Raw genomic sequence first — 24,716 nt, forward strand, 5'->3', positions numbered from 1 at the left:
GTCATTGCCTGCCCTTGGCTTGTCTACAACATGCAGAGCTCAACAGAGAGAACAATGTCTAATTTCACCATTATCTGTGGATGCCTCTGAAAGAATGGGCATCTGGGCCTCTGGAAGAGCAGGCAGCTCTTTGCATATGTCTTTCCATCATATTATATATGTATTCAAAGAGGAAAAGTTGAAATACTTCTATATACCTTCTAATTTTTTTTATCACTGCCTTATTTGATCCCTTTTAGGTGTATTTACAAGGTGTAATGGAGCATCATGTGTATCTTCAGCATAGCTATTGGCCAGTTTGTACTTCTACACAATGTAGCAGTGCCACTTAGTTACAAGCTCAGATTTTGCAAACAGAACCACATTAGTATTGCTATTTAGTGTATTGTGTCTCTTGATAAAGCTCAGTAGCAATGCCAAGCTGATGAGCGTGTACTTCTCTAGCATCTATCACGTTTGGCTCTGGCTTAGGGCTGTCTTCACCATGCGGTGTTGCACAGTGTTTTTATATGAGTACTGCACAGCAATTGTATTGCTAGCTGATGAAGACATCCATCAGTAAAAATATGAGCTTTCTTATTTCTGTTTAGGGAACAAAGTTCAGTTTACAAAATGTTATACAATTCATTTTACAAAGTTTTCAATACACTGTTGTATGAGATGTGTAGTGTAAGAACTTCTACTCCCAAAGCCAGACAATTTTCTGCACAATTTCTAAAATGTATTCTAAAATGTATTCCAAAATGACCAATAATTTTGAAGACCTTCATGAAAAAAATTAACATTAACACTGAATGATAGGTCAATATCTATCTCATCAGCATATTTGCTGAATTTCACTTCAGCATGCTTTAGAGAGCAATTTACTAGTAATTTCAAGTAAATTTTAGCTAGGAGATCATTTGCCTCTGTTACAAAAATAAAAAAAGCAAAGAGCATTATTGTAGTATTATACTGCAAATAATGCTATTGCTTTACAGGGCCTCCTACTTCTCAATGCCCTTTCTGCTGTTTCATGCTAGTTACCTTTCAGCTCCAGTAATAGAACATGATGAATTAGTTAGTGCTTGTCAGATGAAATAAACATAAAACACAAATGGTTTATAACTAATCAATAATTATGTACTATGCTCAATCTTCAATATGCAGGGCATGTCTAAATAGCGTCATTATAATGAAAATCAAATTATTGCACAGCTGTGTTGATTATGAAGCACCATTATAACTTTTATCCTCTTAATTTTGTTCCTGCTTAAGTTATGCTTTTGTGCCCACTTCTTAATTCTGGAAAATGTCTCTCTCTTCTATGCATTGATTTATAGTTAATATTGAGGCATAAAATTTCCTATTATTGTGGCTTTCTCAAGGTCTTTCACAGGTATTATACAGACAGGCTCCAAATTCTTTCACTGCAATAATATGAAAGCATGGAAGCAATATGGAAGATTAAAGACAAACTTAAATGATATATGTTCCTGTGTTTGGATTTAATCTGTGCCTGAAGATATTTTGACCAAAATTACCAAATATATTGCAGTTTCATAAGAGGCAGCTGCAGCCAGCTCATTCTGAGCTACTCAGATTTAACTTCATGGAATATGGAACAGGTAAAATTATTTATGACCCGTTCAGTCTTCCATTCTTGCTTTGGATTGAATAGAAGTCTATACATTTGTATTTGTATGTCATTTGACTATTCTTTTGCTTTGCCTAAAGAATGAGAGGGAGGGAAAAAAAAGGACGATTAATATTTGACAAATCTCCAAAACTAAAATGCTGTAGGAGTGAAATATTTGTGATATGTTCTTTTTGGCATATGTTTAAGTTTGTGTATAAAATTTAAGGCATTCTCTGATGAAAACACTATAAAAATATGCTATCATTTGAAATCCAAGCCTCTTTCTGGACCTGAAGCTTGCTTGCAAGTGGTCTCTTATTTTATAATGAGAGGTCTACACCATAGCACTGCAATAAAAAACTTGTAAGACAGGGATGAATTTCAGTGTTCATATACCTTTAATGTTTGACATGCAAGCACAATAGGCATTTCTTTTAAATTACTGTGAATGAAAATAATGAACTTGTTATTTCTAAGGTATATAGAATAATTATAGTACAGAATACCAAAAGATCTTATGTTTTCCTGAGAGCTAACCATTGAAGAAGACAGCTAATACTTTCTTTGAGAATAAACAAGCAACATTAATCATTCGGGCTGAAAGGAATCAAAATCAACAGTTTGGCTCCCATTCTGCCCAGCAGATTTGCCTTGGACATGGTAATTCTAACCTCCCTTAAAAATTGTGCTAAGGTGGTGGTTGTTTACCTAATGGGTGACTTTTCATATAGCTTAATGAATGAGGCTGTTGCCCATTCAGTATCTGCTTGTAGGCTGCTCTGTCTCTGACTAGAATTGAAATTCATCAGTACTGATCTAAGTGGTAAAAATTTTAGGAAACAATGTGTTACTAAAGAGCTTTCCAGACGTACTAGCTTAGAATTGCTATTGACAAACATCGCTAACACTTTTCAGACACAAAAGTGATTCTTCTACTGTTTTCAGGTGGGAGAAAAAGAAAATTGAAAAGCCCAAATCCAGATTTTTGCTCTTCCTTAGGTTAAATGTTTGCAGAGAACTTCCCTGCTTATCTTGTTTTGTAACACAAATATTACCTCTTCCCCTTGGCCTTATCCTGTTGCTTTGTAGTGAATAAAACTGTTGAGGTTGATGTTATTGATCTGGCTCCTCTACATTTGAAATATCTCAGAAGCATGATTGTGGAAAGGCCTCTGCTGTAGAAGTTGAACATTGAATTTTCTTCCAGGGTAAATTTGAGTTTTATTCAATTAGTTAAAAGGTATCTGGTGGGGCCAAATATGGAGACTGGGAACAGATTAATCTATGGAGGACTCCAACAACCAAGGCTGCCAATTTTCTCTGTACTATATCCACTGATTTTTGGTTTATGTTTTGCCTGGAACTCTCTTTTGTCCTTTTCTGGCATTTTCATTTAGATTTTGGTTAAGACTTTCTGCCTTTGTGCCTTTTCTGTGTTTAATGTTCTGTTCCTGTGATTGGAGGCAAACTTTGGTACAAATCTGGAATGAGGCTCGAGCTCATAAGTGTGGGTGCTTGGATAGATGCCTTCATGAACCCATGAGAAGCTAGTGTGTTGCTTTTTACTTGAATGCATTTCAATACATGCTTGTTGCTAGTCACTTCACTAGCAGAGTCCTGAGCAGCAGGCGGTGGGCTTTACCATCATCTCTGTCTCATTCTGCATGTCTCAGGGTTTCCTTTGTGACTCCTTACACTTTCCTCCTATGTCCCTTATTTTGTGGTCATTCTCCTGAGGTTTCAAACAGGTAGCTAATTTGCCCACCAGTTTGAGCCTTAGAAAAATTATGACAGAGATGTGCCTAACTTGATTCAGTTAGTCTTCTCTGCCATTTTAAAAAATAGAAATGAAGATGGCTCCTATGGAAAGTATAAATCAAATATGCTTTATTTATGTCTAACTTGTTCATTTAAGTAACAATTTAGGAAATGAATGAAGAAAATTAAGAAACTACATTACCTGAGTAATTAATTGTGTAAATAATTAATTTTAGCATAGAATTTCATATATTAATATGCTATCATGTATTCCATTACACACAAGATTGAGATAAATTATTTGGTAATATCTTTCTGAAAATAAACATCTTATGTGGATTTAAGCAGCATCAGTTAAAAATCTGAGATGACTGGAAGGCAAAAGCTAGCACTGTTAAAGAACTGTTTGGTCTTGAATAGACCAGATGCCAGGAAGTGTCTCTGAGTGGGCATACGTGTCTGCCATAAGATTTTAATTCCAGAAGTGATCTTTTCTGCTCTTATGTACTAAATCATCTGGAGAATTTCCTTTAAGCATTCTTTAAGAACCCAGGCCTTAAACTGTAGCAAGATGCTGGAGATGTTTTAAGTCCCTGCATCTTACTTGGCAGAAGTTTTTGATTTTGCCATATTACATTAGAGGCATTTTATATAGGTCATTGATAAAACCCAAAACAACCTATGGTTGAGGATAAAAGCAAGTTTTGATAGTTTTGGACAGAAGAATCAGGACAGGTTAAAGATCAGCATTCATAAATCTTTTATTAGACTCAATTCCTGTACTTTAATTGAAGCAATAATTGTATTTGTAAGCAATTTACTTGAAATTAGAGATGAATACATTGTTATCAATTTATTAATTTTAAATACTTGACTAATTTATTGCCAAGCAAAACCAAATATACTTACAGAGAAGTACCAAATCCCACATAATTCAAATCACTCAATTATCTTAATTAGTAATAGTTTTACTTAAGAGTGCACAGTGCTAAGCAAACCTGTATAAGTTACAAGGCAGACAAATGTCTAACCAGGGATTCTATGATTGTAGAAAATGTGAGTGAAGCATCAGTGGTGTTAGAGACAAGGCTGCATGTATTAGTCTATATTCCAGACACCTGTCTGTAATCTTCTAGTTGTCTTTTTGTGCTTAATATTTGTTTTTGTATTTACATGGAATTTAAAAATATTCTTAGAGGAATTTACTGTTCAGCTGAAATAAGCTACAGGTAGTCAAGAATTCAGGAATGAGCAGTGTTTCTTCAAAAGATGTTGAATAGCTGAAATTGGAATATTTTTTCTGTTTTCTGTAGTACCAACTGAACTGCATTTGTCAGGCAAGCACCTATTGGAAACCAGTCTGCTTTCTAACAAACTCACTTGGCAAGCTTCTAGGTTTCCTGGAGCTGCAATACTGGAGCAGCTCTACAGTTTGGGCTGCAAGGGCCAGGTATTGTGCATTTGTGCAGCCTCATCATGCAGAAATGCTAGACGCCTGAAAGTCCTGGGAACTCTGACTTTATTCCCAGCTCCTCCACATAAACTGTGGAAGTGTTTGGAAGAATCCTGATGGGAACTTTGGTTCCCAGATAGCATTGGCTCTTGAAACTACAGCAGCAGGCTCTGGACAGTCTGACAAATGCCCGGTCGTCAAAGGCTTCGTGTTTCCTTTCATTTAGGAAATAGAGAATTGACACAGTTATGCATTTTGTGCAGATGTATATTTTAAAGTTCCTTCCCTTTCATTCCAGGGCACAACAAATCTTCTAGTAAAGCCTGTGTTTAACTGCAAAAAGGGAAATTCAAGGTTTTGATCAATTCCAGTTCCCCTGGGGTGTTCAGAGTTCCTAACATTATGCTCTTTGTAAAGGCATGGATCTGACCACATAAATAGTGAAGTGAATTAAATGGACAAAGTAACAGCCTAGACCTCTTGAACCTATGAATTTGAGTCCATAGGACTTATTTTATTTAACTTTCAGCTCCCAGCCTTTCTTGTGATCCCTATGCAGTAGGAATCAGTTTGGGATCATCAAATTCATTCCCTTGAAACACAAAGCTATTAAACAGTATCAAATCTTATACTGTTGTAGGCCCCTTATTATATTCTTCTTTTCAGAAATGTAAATAAATCCATCTTAAAGCAGGCAAGGTTTTCCCTCTGATACACCAAATGGAAGGCAGTTCCAAGATGTTTCTCCTGTCATGGTTAAAAACCTACCAATAATTCCAACTCTAAAGGTAATGGCCAGTTTTCATGGCAATGTTTTCGTGACCCCGCATTGCCTCTTAGTTATCATGTATTCGCTCTAAAGGTACCTACACCTTGATACTTTTGTAGACTTCTTCATGTTTTAGCCTCCTTTCAGCTAAATAACCTAAGTTTCATGGGACTGGTGCCAAACTGACTACACATGGAGAACAGCTAAGCAAGTTGTACCACAAAGTGCATAAAATAAACTGAGAAAATTGATTTTTTTTTTTCTTCCATGAATCCTTGCCTGAAATTGCTTTCAGATAATTTCAGGCATTATTAAGAACAATATTAGATAGAAACATTTTATATTTGAATGTGATTTTTTAAATTTTTTTTTTTATTGACAACTATGCTTTAAAAGTGCTATTTCAGTAGCCCCAGCACATCCTTTCCTAATGTCTTACCTTTCCATAGGGCTGTATCTCTTGCCCTTTTATGTTTACAGTGCTGTTTTGACAGTTAATCCATTTTCCTTTTTATGTCTGATACTTCTTGAGAAAAAAAGGTCTCTCTGAAAATGCTCACTTTTTTTGCCCTGTATTTCTCATACTGCCTCATACCTCTTCAGTCTGTTTCTCTTCTGAGAGCAACCCTGGAGGAGCTGTTTTTGCAACATGTTCCAAGTGGTATCATTTGTGATGGAGGGATCTGTTCTGAACTCAGCGCTTCATTTCAGCAGTTCTGCTATGAATTCATGCTTGTAAAAACATGTATTTCTTGCTGGCTTGCAGGCTGAAATTTCCATATACTCTTCCGAGCAAACCTAATGGATGACGTTAATGCTTTGTCTGAATGATAAGTCAGCCTGCTGGATAGCTAAAGGCTTGCAGACCACATCCTCAGCTAGGATACAGTGACATAGCTCTATTTGAAGTCAATGGAGCTGTGACATTTCACATCAGTTGGAAATCTCTCCTGTGAGTTTTAAGGGCGGTTGTGTGAATCTGCCTGCCTTGTTAGTATGTGTCATGTAGTGTGAAGCCGACCCACTGGAGGTGGTAATTTTATGAGCTGAATAAGATATTACCTAGTGTGAGTTGGGGTATTTTGTTAAAGGAGGGGAAGAAGATGCATACAGCCCAAAGTGCTTCTGTTCACCTTAGGAATTCATCTAGTATACAGATTTATTCTAACAAGGCTATGTTGGTTAGGGATGTCACAAGACATGGTTTATAATTAATAATGATTTTCCTAGGCACAGACTGAGATTGCAGTAAAATTTTTCTCTCTAATCCTTTGCTTTAACATTGGCTCTGCAAATTTGGTGTCTTTTTTTTAATCCATTTAGTTTTGATTTCAGTGTCCATGTTGATTTGTGTCGAAGAGCAGCAGGTGTGGAAGTCCTTGGGAATGTTAGAACTTCAGCTCATCAAGTTTCCTATGATGCCTGAGAGACTCTCCTTTGTTTTGTTAAGTTCATCCTTTGTACTACCTTTTAAACAATACATTTTCATATTTCTTCTCTCTGTATGGTTATACAGACGGCTGGGGAGAGGTAAGAAAGTCCCGCAACTTTCTCCATAATGCTTCTGGATCAGGAAATTTGAAAGAGGTGTATATGTTCAGAGTTTGCCAGCAACCTTGCTGGCCTGTATTAGACCCAGGGAGAAGAAAATAAGCCTGAAGGAAAGGGAGACAATGCAAACTTAAATAAACATTTTCTAGTCATCTCATTTGCTTCTAGTAATGATAAAAATACATTGTTGCACATATTTTAGTGAAGTTACTCTTGCTTCACAATGAAAGGCAGAGTCATATTTATTTCTGCAATGAAGAAAGATTGTTCAGAGAATAGCTTATATTTACTGGAAATGTTAAGAGTACAACTTACATTTCTGTGGGTCAGCCTTTCCATAAGCAGCATAGATTTTATTTCCTCTTCATATAATAAATAAGCTCTTGGACACTGCAGAAATGTTTACTAGTTGTGTTGGATTTAGAAGCACTTCTGATTTGGATCTGTAAACCACTAGTGGGTAGAAATTCCTAAATGAGAGAGAGGGAGGGAGGAATGACTGTGCTGTTAGAGTGGTTTTTACACTATTGAAAGAAATATATGTCTCTTTTCCTAAACAGAAAATATCTTGAAACAACTTCTCAAACATAACTACCTGGCCACCACTGCCTGGAACAAATACATCTATGACCTAGATGAAGGGAGGAGACAACTGTGCATCCACGTGATCACAGCAAGATCTGGCACATGATGATATCAATGGAAGGGTAATGCTACACAAAATGTTGCTAATGGGGGATGAAGGTAAGCATAGAAAAGATATAAAATCATGCCTTTTAAAATGGTCTTGTAATTAAATTTTTTTGGTCTGAATTTACTTTCATGTGTGTATGTGTAGGAAATATATAATGAAGGAAAAGCAGGACCATGACACTAAAATGTAGGCACTCCGTTAATTTTGTATTGATATGCAGATATTATACACACACACACAAATCTACATTAGTTATTCCAGTTGCATAGAACATTCAGAATAGGTGGCAATAAACCAAACCAACATACTTTGAAGCTATAGAGTAGTTTGTATTCATTTTACTGAAAGCCTTTCTCGAATGTATAATGCTCTTTTGCATATAAATAAGATTTGAGTCATGATTCTCTGTTTTGGCTATCAAGAATGGGCGTATGTGTGAAATGTAAGTTATTCTTTATCTGAACACCATCAGTTTTGATTTTTAAGGTATGCCTAAAGCCATCTGATTTTGATGGAAGGTTTTAATATTCTTTGGGGTTTTTTTACTTAAAGGCTGCAAGAACAACATATCATAATGCTAGATTATGAGAGCAGTAGGGAGACTTTCAATGAGATGGTCCTAATTGCCTCTGAACACTCCACCCTTTATGACTTTTTTAGATATCAACAGTGAAATCTACACTTGATGAAAGTGAGCAGCTTGACTGTAGAATACTAAAGAACAGCATCAGCTAAACTAATCTTGTGCATTGTAGTTTGTAAGTATTGCCCACCTAGAACAGGTCTTTAACACAAAAACAGTATTAAAGGGGAAAGTGAATTAAATGAAAGTAGTTATAGAGTAATAATTGTAATGAGTAACCAATAACCAAAATTATGCTACTTTGGCCAGTTCAAATATTCTTGAAAGTAGCATCAACACTAGAAGTCATCTGTTAACTGTATGTTCAAAGAGGCTATGATTAAAACAGATTAACTGAGATTAAAAGAATGCATGAATAAGAAATGCATCATCAGAACACAGGGGTAATATGGCTATGTGATGAAGTCATTGATACATAGGCAGATTTAATTAGTGCAAGAACATGACTCAAATGTCAGATCAGAATCAAGAAGAATTTCTGAGCTCCTTTCTGCATGGAAGGAATATATTATGAGACACTTAGAGTAGATGCTTTAGTCGCCTCTCTGAGTAGATTTTTTTTTGCCTGTGGTATTGGTTGTGCAAAATTAGCAGATGTGTGTTCTTATCTCTACTGTGACCTTATAATAGAAGGATTCATTTTGAAATACTATTTCTGATGCTAGAACAATAAGGAAGCTCAGGATCTTGCATGTAGACTGACTTGCTCATGAGAAAACATACACATCAAAAGAAGTTTGAAAATAAAGAGTATCTATGAGCAGAGCCTTGTAGAGGCCAATACTTTTATTTAGGAAAACAGTTGCTCTACTCAAAATGAAACATTAATATAAGGCTAGTTGTCAGTTTCTAAGTAAGACTAGTACAGTAAGTAATATTTTGAGGAAAACCCTCTTGCTGCAGTTTGCTTTGTTTCATGTGCTCCTTACATTAGCTTGGATAACCAACCGCTATACCATGTTGCTTTCTCACATTCAAGTTACACCTCTCAGTTTCAACCCATTTAGGGCACCTTTCATGCAGTCTATCCTTTATTCTCACATCTTTTCCTAGGGTAGTTGGATGAATTTTTGTCAAATTTCTATGCTTGATAAGCTGGCACTATCTCAAAGGCTCACATTATTGTTCTCAGCCAGTTTCCTCTCTCTGTGAAATGTTGTTTGTTGCTATGTTTAAAAGCATTGTTTCTCTGGCCGAATGATTTGCTTAGATGGCTCAGAGCAATGCTGTAAGCCAGTACATTTCTGCAGAAGAGCTTCCGCTTTCTCTTGGTGACAGAAAAAGAGAGAGAGATCTGGCTGCTTGAAGCTGCCATCTGCTGTGCTGAATGGGTAGGTAAGGTTTGGCAGCCACAATGGAACTTTTCTTGCACCAAAAGCAGCTTGGTCACAAAGGGCTATGTATAATTGGGGTTATGTGTACAGGGAGAGATTAAAAAAACAGAAGACATGTTCTTCCAAACCAAATCTGCCAAAAGGTGCTTATTCAGAAGGACTGCGTGTCCTAACCCCAAGAAATTATCTGAGATCAGGTTCCTTTTAGTGCCTGCAGAGCTAAAGCTTTTGGAATTATTCAGCTCTTTCTGTCAAAATATGACCCCTAGGTTTTGAGCTTGTGTGGGTTATCTGCCTTGGTCAGTATGTATCTCCACACTGAAATCTGATTATGGTAAGTTTGTTTCTGTGGCAGAAGATCTTTTTCACTGCTAACAGATATTTTTGATTTAATTGACACTTGAAGTGACAAAGCTGATTTCTGTCATTGATTAACTGCATGGTTGTTGTGAGGTTTTTTGTTTGGTTGGTTTTTTGATATTGGCAATTATAAATTTGAACATCTTTAGTATAGATCTTAATATTGTTTGTGAAATACTGCTGTGACAGTAAACTTTCTACTGGCATCTGTTGTGTGTTTGTCCATCTGTCCACTCAGCTCTTTAATGCCAAAGCGTGTGTACGGTGCTGCCTATGCACCCATGTGAAAAACAGCTGAATAGAACAGAGCTCTTATAGAGCACCTGTTATTTTGTTTCAAACCTTACTGCTATTTTCAGCTATTGTGATTCACAAAGGTTTCAGTTGTTATTTATAGTATTATAATAATAGTAATAATACAAAAGTTCTCATTGATTCATTCTCATTGATTGACTTTGTGGATGCAAGCAGACCCTTTCCTAAGGTGGAGAATCCTTTCTACTTTTAAAGACTAGTAAATGAAGAAGTGTCAGAAAATCAGCTTGGAACAGCAATAAAAACTTATGTTTATAATGAGACAAATAATTTAAGGAAATAAGCCACTTATAACGTTTGAATCCTGAACAGTTTTGTTACATTTGCATAGAAAGATGTACAGAGTCAGGACTCATGCCTGAATCTTTATTCCAGTTTCTCAGTGAGCTTAAAATCAGATGATAGAACACTTGTTAACAGTGCATTAGTGCTGGTGCTGTGAGGGCACATAGACATATAGGAGAGATCAATCACAATTTAAAACTTGTCCATTTGTACATGTCAATGCATCCATTAAACTTCCACTCTGGTAATTGACTAAATTTTTTTGCATTTCTATGCCTTTTGCAAAGATGATGAGAATGGGAGGTAGCAACAGCAGGAAGCAGGAGGTGTTTGCATGGTTCTCTAGTGTATATATGCTTCAGCTGACTCTAGCTGGAATGGCCAGTGCCCAGCACTTTTGAAAATCAGGACTTCTATTATTGTCCCTGAAAGTGTCTGAGGAGTTTTTCTTCTTAAGTTGCATATCTGAATAAAAGTGTGTGTCTTTTTGAGGCTGCCCATGCATTAGTGTGTCTTTAACACATTTGTACTACGGAAAAAAAAACACCAGAACGGAAAAGGGATGCTGGAGGGCTCATGTGGCAACTAGTACATGTCATTATCAGCCTTTATCAGATTTTTACAAAGAACAAAAGATAGTAAAATGGGATTTCTCCATGAATTATGTACAGTTAATTGTCACTGGAGAGGAGAATAATACTTCATGTGCTTCAGTGATACATTGAAAGGTTCTTAAATATAGGTATAAGCATATATAAAGGGAATTGGCAGTCACCAAAAGCAAGATTAGTTACATCTCTATGTGATTAGTGTTTGGCCTCTAGAGCAGACAGTCTTAAGTGTTGTATAGGTTTGGCAATAAATAGGGACAGTGTTCTTCACCTATGGTAAATTTAACTAAATTGAAACTAACGGTAAAAATTCTGCTCTCAGTTCTGCCTATCTAACAGGATTAGATTGAAATCATGGAGAATGTTATGGGAACCAGAATGTGACTATCTTTACAGAGATTTAGCAATGTCTTGTAGCTAGAAAATAGTCGGTGTTACTATGGGTCACAGTTACTATATTTAGCATAGGATTTGTGGGCATCAAATTTTCCTTTTCCTGTGTCTTAAAAACAAAGACTGGCATTCAGCTTATGGCTTCCAGATTTAAAACACAATTTCCTGAAGGAAAAAAGTCTGCTCAGTTTAGTAAAATGTTTCTGAAATTTATATTCTTTTAAAACCGGTATTATATGCATGCATTCTTTTTAAACCCTCCCTTTTCCTGTGGTTTCTTTGGAAATATTTTTTAAATTCAAAGGCTGTGTTCAAATTTTGTATCTTGGATCAGGCAATTTGAACACAAACTAGGAAACATCAGCCTTCAGCTTATCTGTGATACGCCTACTGAAAATGATCCAAGTATCAAGAAGTTGAGTAGAGCAGCAGTAATTTTAACAAAGTAATCTCTTTTTTCCTCAAATGGTCAAGACCTTAAGAAGCAGAAGGTCAAGAAACTATGTTGCATGTTCAGTCAGTAAGCTCTATTGTGTAGGGTTGGGGGGGGTGGGTATTTTTTGTCAGGTGTTTACATTTAATTTTCAGGATCTCCAAATACTTGAGGACCATTTTTGCCTAACTAGAAGGGATGTATATTATGTGTTTGCACAAATGTCTACCCAGCTTCTGACAGGAATATTTGTACAGTTGTTTTTTTTATTGTCTCTCTATTGCAGCTTCCCCGCGTAGGATAGATTTGGCTATATCTGTTAGCAAAGGTTGGGTATTTTTCACAGTATATATAATCATGAAACAGGCTTTTTGTTGTTGTGATTTTGTAAGTTTTACTAAGAACACCACTAAAATGTGAATGTGTAAAGTCTTGCTTTCTTATTTGCTCACGTTCTATGTAACAAGATGAAAAATCTTTACATATGTATATGACTTAACAGTTAATACTGTCATGAAAAGTCCTGCTTCATTAGTAGCATCTTTACTACTGGTTGTGTTCTATTCAGTTAGAAAGTAATGTTTAATTAATAATGTTTCCAATGTTATGAAGGAGGTTTTGTGGTTTATTTATGGCATGGCCAGGAGTCAGATATATTTTGAGAGCCTAAGAGAGAGATATTGGAGTGGAAGTTAGACTCAGCAACCTCATAACTTGACTGTGTCTGCAAGAGATGCTTAATGGATAACCAGGTTTTTATTTGCAAGTTGGTTCTTGTTCAGCATTGAAAATTTAAGATGCTCATCCTTTGATCACGATGTCTGTAAGTGTTATCTGCAAATAACCCAGTTCAAAGGGAAGTTATCACACAAGCCTCTACACTTATTTGTGGTTTTGATGTGCCTTACATTCCCTAGTCGAAGAAATGTTTACATGTTGGGGAAACTAAAGAATAATGAGGGTAGGAGTTGCCTAAGGCCATACAATAGAGAACTGATAAAAGTGGGGACAGACACTAGATGTCTGAATAGCCTCATTCTGCACTGAAAACATAGCCTTAACCAAAGTTCATTGAAGCCTGAAGAAATGGTCTCATTGACTCTGACACACAATAATTTAGTTTCATGGTATGTGGCCTAGGTTGCACAACACCCTAGAGAGGTAAAATGTTCACATTAAAAGCAGAGTGTATTCTCCAAACATTGCTTTATTTTCATAACTCAGCCTCTCCCTCTTTGGATTTACTATAATATTAATTTCTTAAAAGACAGTTAAGCCCTTTGAAACATTTGCGGGCATGTGGCAGTGTGTGTAGAATCAGTCACTTTCTATAAGCCTGGTCTCCACTTCTATTACTGCTACTTAAAAACAGGCATTTAAACAAAAGTGGATTTTTTTTTTTCTCAAATAAGATTCTGTGCTACTAAATACTTGATTGTTTGTTTTCCTGTTTCTGATTAATACAGGCCTATCTCAGACAGAAAGGCAACAACAATCATGTTTATAACACCGCATGATGCATTGATCCAATCTTGAAGTTTGCCCTTTCAGTTCAGCAGCTTCATTGACTTCTAGATAGTATCCATTTGTATTTCCAGGCATCTTAGAGACATTTTTGCAGCCTAAACTTTTAGACTGAAGGTGTACAAGATTATATGACAACTTTAGCATTGATTTAGCACTCATTTTAGATAAACCATTGGGAATACCTTGTATTTCATTCTTTTATAGGCTCTGCACCCAGGGAAAGCAATGCATAAATTGTCTAAGAGGAGGAAAAAGCTTAAATAATTTTATTTCATTTTTAATAACTAGAAGTGAAGGACTTCTACAAGGAGTCCTGGAATTAGACATCTTGAATTCAGCTTCTTTCTCTGACACAGATTGGCTTTATAAACACTGTTTAGCTTTCCTGTGTTCTTGCTTGCAGTTGGTAAAATGAAGGTGATAGAGCCAAATCAGATCAAGCAAACAGTTGACTTTAAGCCTGTGAATGCAAATGTTTAAGCATTTTGCTATAAAAGGATTAACATTACTGATCTTGGAGAGTTATAAAGCTAAGGCGTGTTGTTACGAAGAGTTCTGGGATCTTCAAGTTATAGAATCAGGCAGTTAAACTGCTGAGAAGCATTATTATTAGTTGTGGAAATTATTCCCTCATATAATTCTGAAATGCCTCTTATCTATTTAAAAGCAACTATTTCTTAAGATAAGTTGCACAGAGGTAATTTGATTATTTTTTTTTCCTTGTGATTTATTAATGACTGCTTGATCAGCAACTCGGGTACCTCTGTTGATATTTTAAGAAATTGGAAAAACGTTATTGGAACATTTAGATATTTGAGCTTTATAAATTAAAACAAACAAAATAGCTCAAAAGGGTTAACAAAACTCTTCATGGAGTAGTGTCCAAAAGGGTTTAATAAATCTCTCCTTATATTTGCTCTGTATTACATTAGAAGACAGAAAACGCTGTTGTATGTACTGCAGTAATCATGTATATTGTTGAACAACTATTGATTGGTACAGTGCTTGGGAATAAAAAAAATCCTTGACAAAGCTAAGGGCAGATACTGTTAATCAAATGGAAAAACTATCTATCTCATTACAAAAGCATTTTCAAGGACATAAAAACTTTAGGCCTGAATGGAAGTGTTTTATTAGGCTGCTAAACTTCTCAAGTTTTCTGCAGATTTTTCAATTTTAGACTTAACTTCCTTTAAAAAAAAAATATAATAATCTCTGATCTCAGTGGGATTCTTAAGCTAATTTTTACCTTTAATTTCTGTGATTCCATTCTCTTCCAAGGAAACGGAGTAAGGTATAGACAGAATAAAAGTAATGAGGTTCTAATTCATCTTTGAGTCAGCCTTATACCTTGAGCTGCCCTACAGGGCCTGAGAGAATTGCTCAGAAAACAGTGTTTTCCATGAAAAATCCTTTTAAAAATGTCTTTATTCTTATTCATTAACACATGGTCTGGAAATTTAATTATAAAAGCTTTCTTTTTTTCCAAAATATTTCCCAATTTTTTTTCCAAGATCATTTTTCTTTTTTAGTTTAGATTTAGCAGGACCATTTTCAATTGGCTTGACTTCCTATCCACCTACTGGGAAAAGTAAACAAGGAAATAGCCCTGCTCCCAGGAGTGTCAGGACTTCTTATTTGTTACTGCATGTGGATGTGCAATGTAAGTCAGTCTAATGCTAGGTGATGGTAGGTATCTCTATTTGGTTCAGCAAATTCAATTGGTCCTGTAAAATTGGAAAAAGGTGTTTGGATATTCCCAGGTTTATTGTAACGTTAAAGTAAAATTGATTAGATCTGGAATCATCATCAGGAAATGGTAATGGATACATGTTTTCTGTTCTTTACAGTCTATTACACACAAGAATGTCATTGCAGTAAGTGAAGCTGTGAGCATGAGAGTTGCATAGGGAGAAAGGGATCTCACTCAATCTAAACACTCTGGTAAATGGCTGGAAAGCAACATACAGATATAAAACAAAGGGCAGAGGTCTCATTCTTCATTCTGCTCAAATAATTTTCTATTGTGCAACATCATGGGTAGCAAGTTCAGCCAGAAAGTTCTTTATGATGGATGAGGTTTTAGAGGTATAATATAGAAGAATATACACTCCAAGGCATTTATAAAAGTGAAAAAAATTTCACATCATGTTTTTACAGTATGGCTTTTTTTTTTTCCTGATGAGACAGTGGCAGATGTGCTCAATGATATATTAACTAACAGCACTGCCCTAACATCAAATAGTTATGTTTCATTTATAGACATAATTTTTAGGAGTGTATGAGCTCTGTGAATTCTTCATTGTGCATTAATATAAACAGTAGATTTGCAATAAAGAGAATGATAAATGCAATGAAGCTTCACAATATTGAGGTTTTGGGTCAAGACAGAGCCCTTGCTGAAAGTCACTGGTATTTTTCCTTTCTAGTCATAGGCACCATCTTCAAGATCAATTGCCTGGATAGAATTCTCATCTCACTCTTTCTTCAGGATATTCATGCTGCTCAGAATACAAGCTGCTTTCCACTGGTTTTATTCCATTCTACTCTTTTCTGGAAGTATACAATGTGGGACAGCTGTCATTTGCATATTGATGCCACTGGATGTTGGGAGGAATATGTAGTTTTATGGGGAAGGAGGATTTTATAAAGCACTGATGGAAAAGCTATACAATATATCAGTATTATGGTATAAAAGAAACATTTCTCAGCTTTAAGGTGAGGCAGAATAAATTTTGAAATGCTAGACCTGAGATGTATATGTTGAAGATCATTTTTTTAGTAGGGAACAATAAAGGACCACAATTATTCCAGAGGAAGCTAGACATATATTGTTATGGAAGCTGAGATTTATAGTGATTATGTAAGTACTGATTACTGGGAGATCAAAATTCCAAGTTTTTTTTTTTTAAATTATTTTCTCTAGAGTAATTGTGTGATAGACCATCCATACAACCAGACTTAGGTACAGAAATACCTTGGTTTGAATTAGGGAAAAAAAAATGTTAAGAAATATTTTAAAGTCTGAAATTATATTTTATATACTATTTTTATATATAGTATTTAAAGGTCTTCCCATTTCAAATGTTATTATCCTTGTCTTCCTATAATATTTCCAGTACTCATAGACATAAATTTGTAGCCTGTAGTAATTTTACCAAGTCATGCATGCAATTATGAACAGATGTGTTGTTTGAATTGGAGCATAAAATACAAAGGGATAAAGTTGTTTGTGTGATGAATACACTTCAGGCTTGATTTTGCTGTCATGAACTTTTCAATTTCCTTTTGTAACAGTTTTAAAATTCAGTGAAGAATAAGAAATAATAATAGCAATAAATTAGAAGTTTAGAAAGAATGCGTATCATGTCTCGGAAACATTGCTATAATGGAAATACCTTATCCACACTAGGGATCTGCTTTATCTCCCACTTTCTTACCAGCTCTCTCAGCAGATAATTTTTTTTTTTTATTGGAGATGACTCCAAGTTCAGTGATAAGTCACTATCCATATCTACATGTATGAACAAGGGTGACATCCATCCTGTGCAATCTTTGTGAGATAAGATGTGTTTATGATTCACAGGGGCGAAAATTGGGACATGGACTTTGTGAAGTTATATTGTGGAGTGAATGCCTTACAGAGGTGTAGTACTATACATATAATGCAAGTAAACACACACATGCTGAAGTCCAGTTCTGTTTAGCAAGGTACTTCGGACATGTATTCAAATTCTCATTTTCTTCAGTGAGACATCATCCTTTGCAAATCAAGCAAACCAAGGTGCGCAGTAATTAACTGAGATGGAAAGTTCTTTGCCACCAGAAGAGGAAAGCCATTAAACACAGGCAGTTTTGCCTATTTAGTGGAAAGGGTGAAGTAAGAGGCACAACAGGATCGATCCTGTTTACTCACCACTGCAGATCTATTATCCATTAATGACTGAAAGGCAATGGTCCCTGTAAAGATAGGGGCCCTATGAGAATTATTAGCAATGAAGACTAGTACTTTACCACTACCATGATAGCAATGTAATTATTCTTGGGTAGCAACTGGTAAGTTCTATGTGATTCTGCTGCTTTCATGTTCTTTTTATTTGCTCTTCAGTTACAGGCAGGGACTAGCAAGGAATGCACTGTTGTTTACAGTGCTCAATAATTTAATTTTGTAGTGGTTCATCCTAATCTGAAGAAAGTGAGTTGCTCCCTTAAACTGAATAAATTGATAAGAATCAGGTAGAAAGAGACAGGAAAAAATATGAGTTGGGCATTAACTTATTAAACTGCAACTAATAGGCATTTATGCAATGGTCCTTTTAAATATGAGTCATGCCCCATTTAAAATCTAACTGAAATTACAGTACATTTCATTAGGAAAGATAATTGCCAATCCGTTCCTCCCTAAAAAATTAAGTGTATATTACAACACATTTAAAATCTGCCTTGACATTTAGAAGATAAATACTGCTTCTGTGCTGTTGACAAAAAAAACCAAACAAAACACTAGACGGTATATTATCTTTTTCCAGTTTTCACTACTGAAATGGAAGGCTGGTGTCAAAGGAGGGTAAAATTAAATATATATAAATTTATTTTCCAACATGATGACAAAATTTCCTAAAAATCTCAAGTTAAAAAAAAAAGAAGGGGGAAGTCATCAGTGTTACCTAAATGATATCACTTCACTGTCTTCAGAATGTCCATGTTGATTTAAGGTAACTAATGACTACCTAATTGCTTGTTTTGTTTCACTTGCACTGTTAAATTAGGCTGAAAAACTTTTTAAAGTCTAGAAATAGAAAAGAGTAGCACACTGGTCTTAAATAAACTTCAGACATACAGCTGAAATTAGAGACATTTCTACTTAAATTTAAATGTGATAGGAATGTAAACTCTTCTTTGTGGAAAATGGAAAATAACTAAATATTTGTTCAAACTTTCACTCTGTCATTTCCATCATACCAAGTAAGGAAACAATCTTGAACCATTAAAGTCTGAATACTTGACACTACCAACTTTTACCAGGCCAGCATTGCATCTGCTGTTTCAGGTGCTGCAGATTCTTTCATCATGTAACATCACATCTCCACAAATTCTGTCCAATTATGAAATCCTAGCAGGTTTGTCCATATGCTCTAGCCTTTTAAAATAGTTTCGGTAATGTACAAAGACATAGACAGGGAAAATTTGCTGCTAAGCTAAATCCAGAGAAATCAAGGGAATTGTGCCAGCAGGGAGCTTGGCCTGTGGGAATTTAGAAGTTTGCGGCTACAGAGGGCTAAAAAACCTTAACAGTAGTTAAAAGACAGAGCACCAATCTGCCAACGTTTATGGGAAGAAGCTTGAATAACAAAGTTGCTTTTCCCTCCCAACAATTAGGAAACAGATTGTCCTTGGTACTTACAACCTTTTAAAATTATTTGGGGGGTGGGGTGGGGAGGTGGGGGGGTGTGATAACAGTGACAAAGGAGGGAGGAGAAAGTCAATACTGAAATTTACAACAAATATGCCTTGAAGTTGGTTCCTCTGAGATAACAAGGGATGAAAGTGATTTGCTGGTGGAAGGATAGAAACAATTTTTTTGTTTCCCCTGGCATTTAAGAAGTCAGCTGGCAGAAGAGATTGGTAAGAGAGTAGAGGCAAATGTAATCAAATCCCCCTATAAACATTTACAAAAGTCCAAAGGAAAGGACTTGCTGTTTGTAAAGGTAAGTACTTTTGTGATATTCAGTGATATAACCTGGGAAAAAGAGAATTTAATACCTATTTTTCTGTTTATCACTGACTTCCTACAGTGAATATAGAAATATTTTTTTTCCACTTCAAACAGGGTTGTCTTGTTGTAAACGAGTTGTGGCATGAAAATGAAGTAAGGTGGAAAATGTGGTGAATTACGTATGTGACTTGACTTTGTAATTTTCTGCAGCTTCAGTAAAACTTCTGAAATAAGTCAAGACTGAAGAATTTGTGTTAAAATCTTTGGTGAGCTGGATGAATTCTTTAATTAAAAGCAAGGCTTTCTCAGCCAGGCTGTGAAGGAGATGCAAGACTGTACATGTGAAATACCTCCAGCAACTGCTTTCTCTCTTATTTAGCTGGAAATAGACATATAAGCGAAAGTGTTAATGTTTGGAGAAATCATTACAGTGAATGCTTGAGCTGTATCCTAAAGTTACACTGACATATTAAACATAAAAAGTTATTTGCAAGTTGGTACTTCTTGAATGTAATAACTGAAACTGGCAAACTGAATGTTTCTGTGAAATGATTAGACGTTATATGTAATCTCAGTTGCAAAGGTGTTTCTGCACCTAAAGCCTTTCTCTGTCTCTGGCCCTATATGTATGTGAGAAAAGTAGAGTATAGTATGGAAAGAAAGAGGGAATGCAGTTCTAGAGTTCGTTTAAATAAAACCTAATCCAGTCTAAAGCTTGAAATTTGCAAAGTAATGAAGATCCGTGTCATACTTATTTGTATGCACGTAAACACTGTTAGGGCTAGTGAAAAATCTTCTCAAAATATTTTGTCCTGATGTTTCCAAGAAAATTAGCAAAAAATTAAAATAAGAAAAACTAGGAAAATTAAATTTACATGAAAAAAATCTGTAAAATATTTTTTTATAATTGACTGAAATGTTTTATTTACACAGTTTTAGTGGAAAGTTAACATGTTTCTACTGACAGTTCTTTCTCAAATGCCCTGTGGCTAAAAGAAAATGAAAGAGAATGTATCTTGCCTCCAGCTTTTATCTGAGTGTCTGGGAGCATGATATATTTGCTAGAAACCTGACATTAAGCCTAATTTAACAGCCAGGACAGAAGGTGGGGTGACGGTACCATGTAGCAAGAAGATGGGTCCCCTTGCTTGGTCAGAGTGCCTCTTCCTCCACTTAGCACCTCTCCAGCTCTGTGCCTCATCACTATGGACTTACCTGACCATCACTGGAGCATGGCTGAACCTGCTCCTGGCTCTGGCCTGCTCTGCTCACCTTGCTCAAGAACTGTGGGACTGCATCCCTGTGCCCCCTTTGGTGGCGGCACAGCCCTGCCTGCCTTGCTGTCACCCTTGACTCCTGGCTCTCCTTCCTGTGCAGGGCAACAACTGCCCATGCTGTACCCTGACACAGAGGCTGCTAAATGAAATGAAAATCCATGGAATTAGCACTAGCTAGGGACAAAATTAACTTGGGAATATAGCTAGCCCTTTTAATTGTATTTTTTAAAAATACAGCCTTCAAATACAATAAATGTTTCACAAATGTCTAATTTGAACAGAATAACTGAACTGGTGCTAAATCAGGGTAAACACTCAAAATCAAAACCATGAGACATGTTCTACACGCTTCTGGTATCTCTTCAAAGTTTCAGACTAAAAGGGGAGAAAAAGGGTGAACTGATTTTAATTTCATTTGTAACAGTCCTTGCAACTATCTTGAAAAAATGGTTTCTAGAAGCCTGTGCACTAGTATAGGAGTTCAGAGACTTGAATTTTACTTCTGCTACTGTCCTGCTCTGTGATCTGCAGCTCATTTTATATATCTAGTCCTCACCCACACAACCTTTACCGTGCATCTCTGTTAATATACATGAGTGTACGTGCATGTATGTCTTTCTAAGGCTACCCTAACTTGCAGTTTGGAAATATTCTGGCTCTCCTGTAAGGAACAACAAAGACTTCTTTTGGCCAGTGTTGGTGTTTTCTAGGAAAGAAATACAGCTTGTTCACTTTACAGAAGGTTTTGTCATTAAGGTTTTTTTAAATTTGCGAGAGAAATACCAACACTAGGAATGTCATTCACTTTAGATAAATCTCCTACTTTTAAACAGGCTTTAAATATTGAATGATTATTGGTATATTTAGTAGCTCTTCCTGACCAGCATCTAAGCTAATTGTGATTTGAGTGAGAAAATGAATTTGCAGTTGTTTAATGTATTCAGCAGCAAAATTAATACAATGACAGTTGTCAGATAATTTGAACATTGAATTTATAGGAGTAATTTTAATTTACATCAAGCACTGTAGGCAATTTTTACACATCAATTTGCATTTCACTGATTATACTCAGCTGAGGCAAAATGGGGGCTTTTAAAAAGTTGCTTGTATTTCAAGATGATGTTTAATGCAACATTGCAGGGACTGGGAAAAAAGATATTCTTTTTGATGCATTTTAAAAACTAAAATTTTCAAGTAAAAGAACAGTTTAACAGTGCTTCATTTCAGCTGGAAATATAATTAATTGTTTGCATCCCATAGTCTATGAACTATCACGATGTTTATTTTGCATTTTTAAGCTGCTGCTCAGCTTGTTAATTGCAAATTGGAATGAAAAGATTTATCTAAAATGCAACAAAAATGGTCTGTGGAGTTTGACTTCACACTTAAAATGCAACATTTTAGTACTGAATACATTAATACTTGAAAATTATGGATGGATGGAAACAAATCAATATTATCGATAGCCCATTTGAAAAAAACCTCTCAAATATTTCTAAAAAGTTTTGTTATTACACAACATGATAACATAGAGAATCATATGTCAAGTTGGTGTAAAGTGATATACCTTCACTTAAGTTAGTGTTACTGGTGAGGATCCCAGTATCTTACTATTACCAAGATCCTAAAAATTAAGTGTCTCAATATTGTGAGCACAGATGCCTGTGCTAATACAGGAAGTATACATACTGGAAAAATTGTGAAGATTTTATTGAAATTTTCAAGATGATGATATTGGAAAAAGTCCAAGTTATCTATTTCCAGTTAGCGCTCAGAATACATACATTTGGCCTTTTCATTAAAAATAAGGTTCTGGACTATATTACTGCAGATATTAACACGCATCTTACAAATGAGACCTATGCTGGAGCATTGGATGACTTGATAGTTCACATTTGCTTTTTACTCTGAAGTCCAAACCACCATAATACTTTAGGGGATTGCCTTTGATAGATTTAGCTTAGCCTTTAGCCCCTCCTAATCAATCTGGGGCTCCTGTTGGACTATCCTGTAGAGATAAACCACTATGAAGGCAGAATAGGTTGTCACATTCTAGGACATACGTACTTCCATGACAGCCTTCAGATTTTGCCACAAGGGTGGTAGGGGGAGCACCGCATGAAGAAAATCTCATTGGTACTTAGTGGAGTTTGTCTCAAGATCAAAGTGCATCATGTGTTCCATAGGTCCACATATTTCTCTTTGTGTAGCTTGTAGCTAAGCAAGGTACTTTCTGTGTGATTAACGCTTCTTTCCCAGCATGCCAACAACTGAACATGAATTTAGGTACAGCACTTTTCAAGTTTAATTTTAGTAGCCATAACTGTGTTTCATTTTACTTGAATTATGCTTACCCTAGGCACTCCTAATTAAAATGCACTGCTGAGGGGGGTCTCTTACTCATATTATCCACTCCCAGCTAGAGACAGTTAGACATAGCAGTCCTGGATGCTCATTCATTTAGAAACATTATATTTCTATCCATTTCCCATAGTGAAACGGAGCCATAGTGAAAATGCCCAAGAACACACAACAGGTTCAAGACAGACTAAATAACAGCATTACTCTCTAGTATCCTGTGAAACTGCTTTTATGGTCCCCAAATTTGTATGTGCTCAATTTGTCTATGTGAAGCAATGATAGCTTACATGTTGTCATTTGTGACAACTCCACTCTACAGATCCACTGCGAAAAAGCTGTAGTAAAATCAGAATGAGTTCTGTTTACATCTACAGTTCTTCAAAGAAAATTATGTCATCATAGAAACACCGCTACCTTTTATTTTTTTAACTCTATTCACAAATACTTTTGATTTCCTTATATGTTTTGTAAAAGCACTGTTTGTTACATGGCTGTCCAGGTAAGCAGAATACAAAAAGTGACTCTTCTATACCTAATAATTTTTTTCATCCTATTTTCTATCTTGGCTAAAGGAGGTAAAAGAAGTCCAGCAACAAAACCAGTCCAATAATGTCTGGGTACCTAAATACTGATACTCTGTCATTTATCATTCTCTCTTTATATATAGTCCCTTAGTCAGTTTTCAGTCTGTGCTCATGAACAAATCAATCTGAATTATTACTTTTAAGGGAGATTATTTGACACACAGTTTGATTTACTAAAGTTTGCTATACTGTATATCATTCTAAACTACTCTATACCTTTCATCCAGTAACTTACAGAATTATTTTGGGAATGCATGATGTAGTTTTCATGGCAATGTTTGCTTTTTTGGAAATCCATGCTATATAGCATACACCTCTAATACTAGTAATGCATACATAGTTTTGGAACTGACTTGGTTTATAGTCCCAGTGTTCAATTTGGAAAGAACTGCTAGGGCTATGAAATTTTGTGGTTTTGAATTTTGTATTTATTTTGAACTTAAATATTTTAAGTATTTTTCCTGTTAACAAATGAAGATTTTTTTAAAAAATTTAATGTTTTTCTGAGGAAGAAATGCTAAGTACAGAATTTTCAAGCAAAATTTTTTCTGCCTTTCAGAAGGATTTGTTGCTGTGGGATTTGAACGCAGCATGTTCTAAAGGAATATACAGTTGGATTATCTACAGCTCAATCTACACTAAAGTGGAGAACCCCTGAGCTTGTACTACCTGAAATAGCTCTCAGGCAAGAAAGGTAAATAAAAAGAACTGAACACATATCTAAATATTTTCTGGTCTGTACAGTTTTAGGATTTTTTATGTTCTCAAAGTTAACAGTACTAAATATATGTGTGGGAAACTCTTCCACTTCTACCCCAATATTTTCAGCTTTCTCCTGATTTCACAAAACTTTTCCTGGACTTAGTCCCTGCTATTCCTCAGATCCTATTTTTAACCTTACCTCTTCTTCAGTTCTAACCTCTGTCCTAGCCTTTCTATCTTGAATTCAGACTCATTCAGATGATTCTCTTACCCCTTACGCTGGAGACTCTGCTCTCAAATGAAACACCCACTCACTCAGATGCTGATATCCT

General features: G+C 35.7%; 1 protein-coding gene and 1 long non-coding RNA gene across 2 annotated transcripts in view; one reads left to right on the top strand and one right to left on the bottom strand.

The window, feature by feature from the left end:
* Positions 1-24,716, bottom strand: part of GLRX2 (glutaredoxin 2) — a 375,306-nt gene that overhangs the window by 210,476 nt on the left and 140,114 nt on the right. The gene's annotated exons all lie outside the window — the stretch shown is intronic.
* Positions 1,388-24,370, top strand: LOC138686295 (uncharacterized). Its single transcript, XR_011325631.1, has 3 exons — positions 1,388-1,607; positions 7,710-7,893; positions 24,242-24,370. It is a non-coding gene; the product is annotated as an uncharacterized lncRNA (long non-coding RNA).

Source organism: Haliaeetus albicilla, chromosome 8 (assembly GCF_947461875.1).
Source record: "Haliaeetus albicilla chromosome 8, bHalAlb1.1, whole genome shotgun sequence".
NCBI lineage: Eukaryota > Metazoa > Chordata > Aves > Accipitriformes > Accipitridae > Haliaeetus > Haliaeetus albicilla.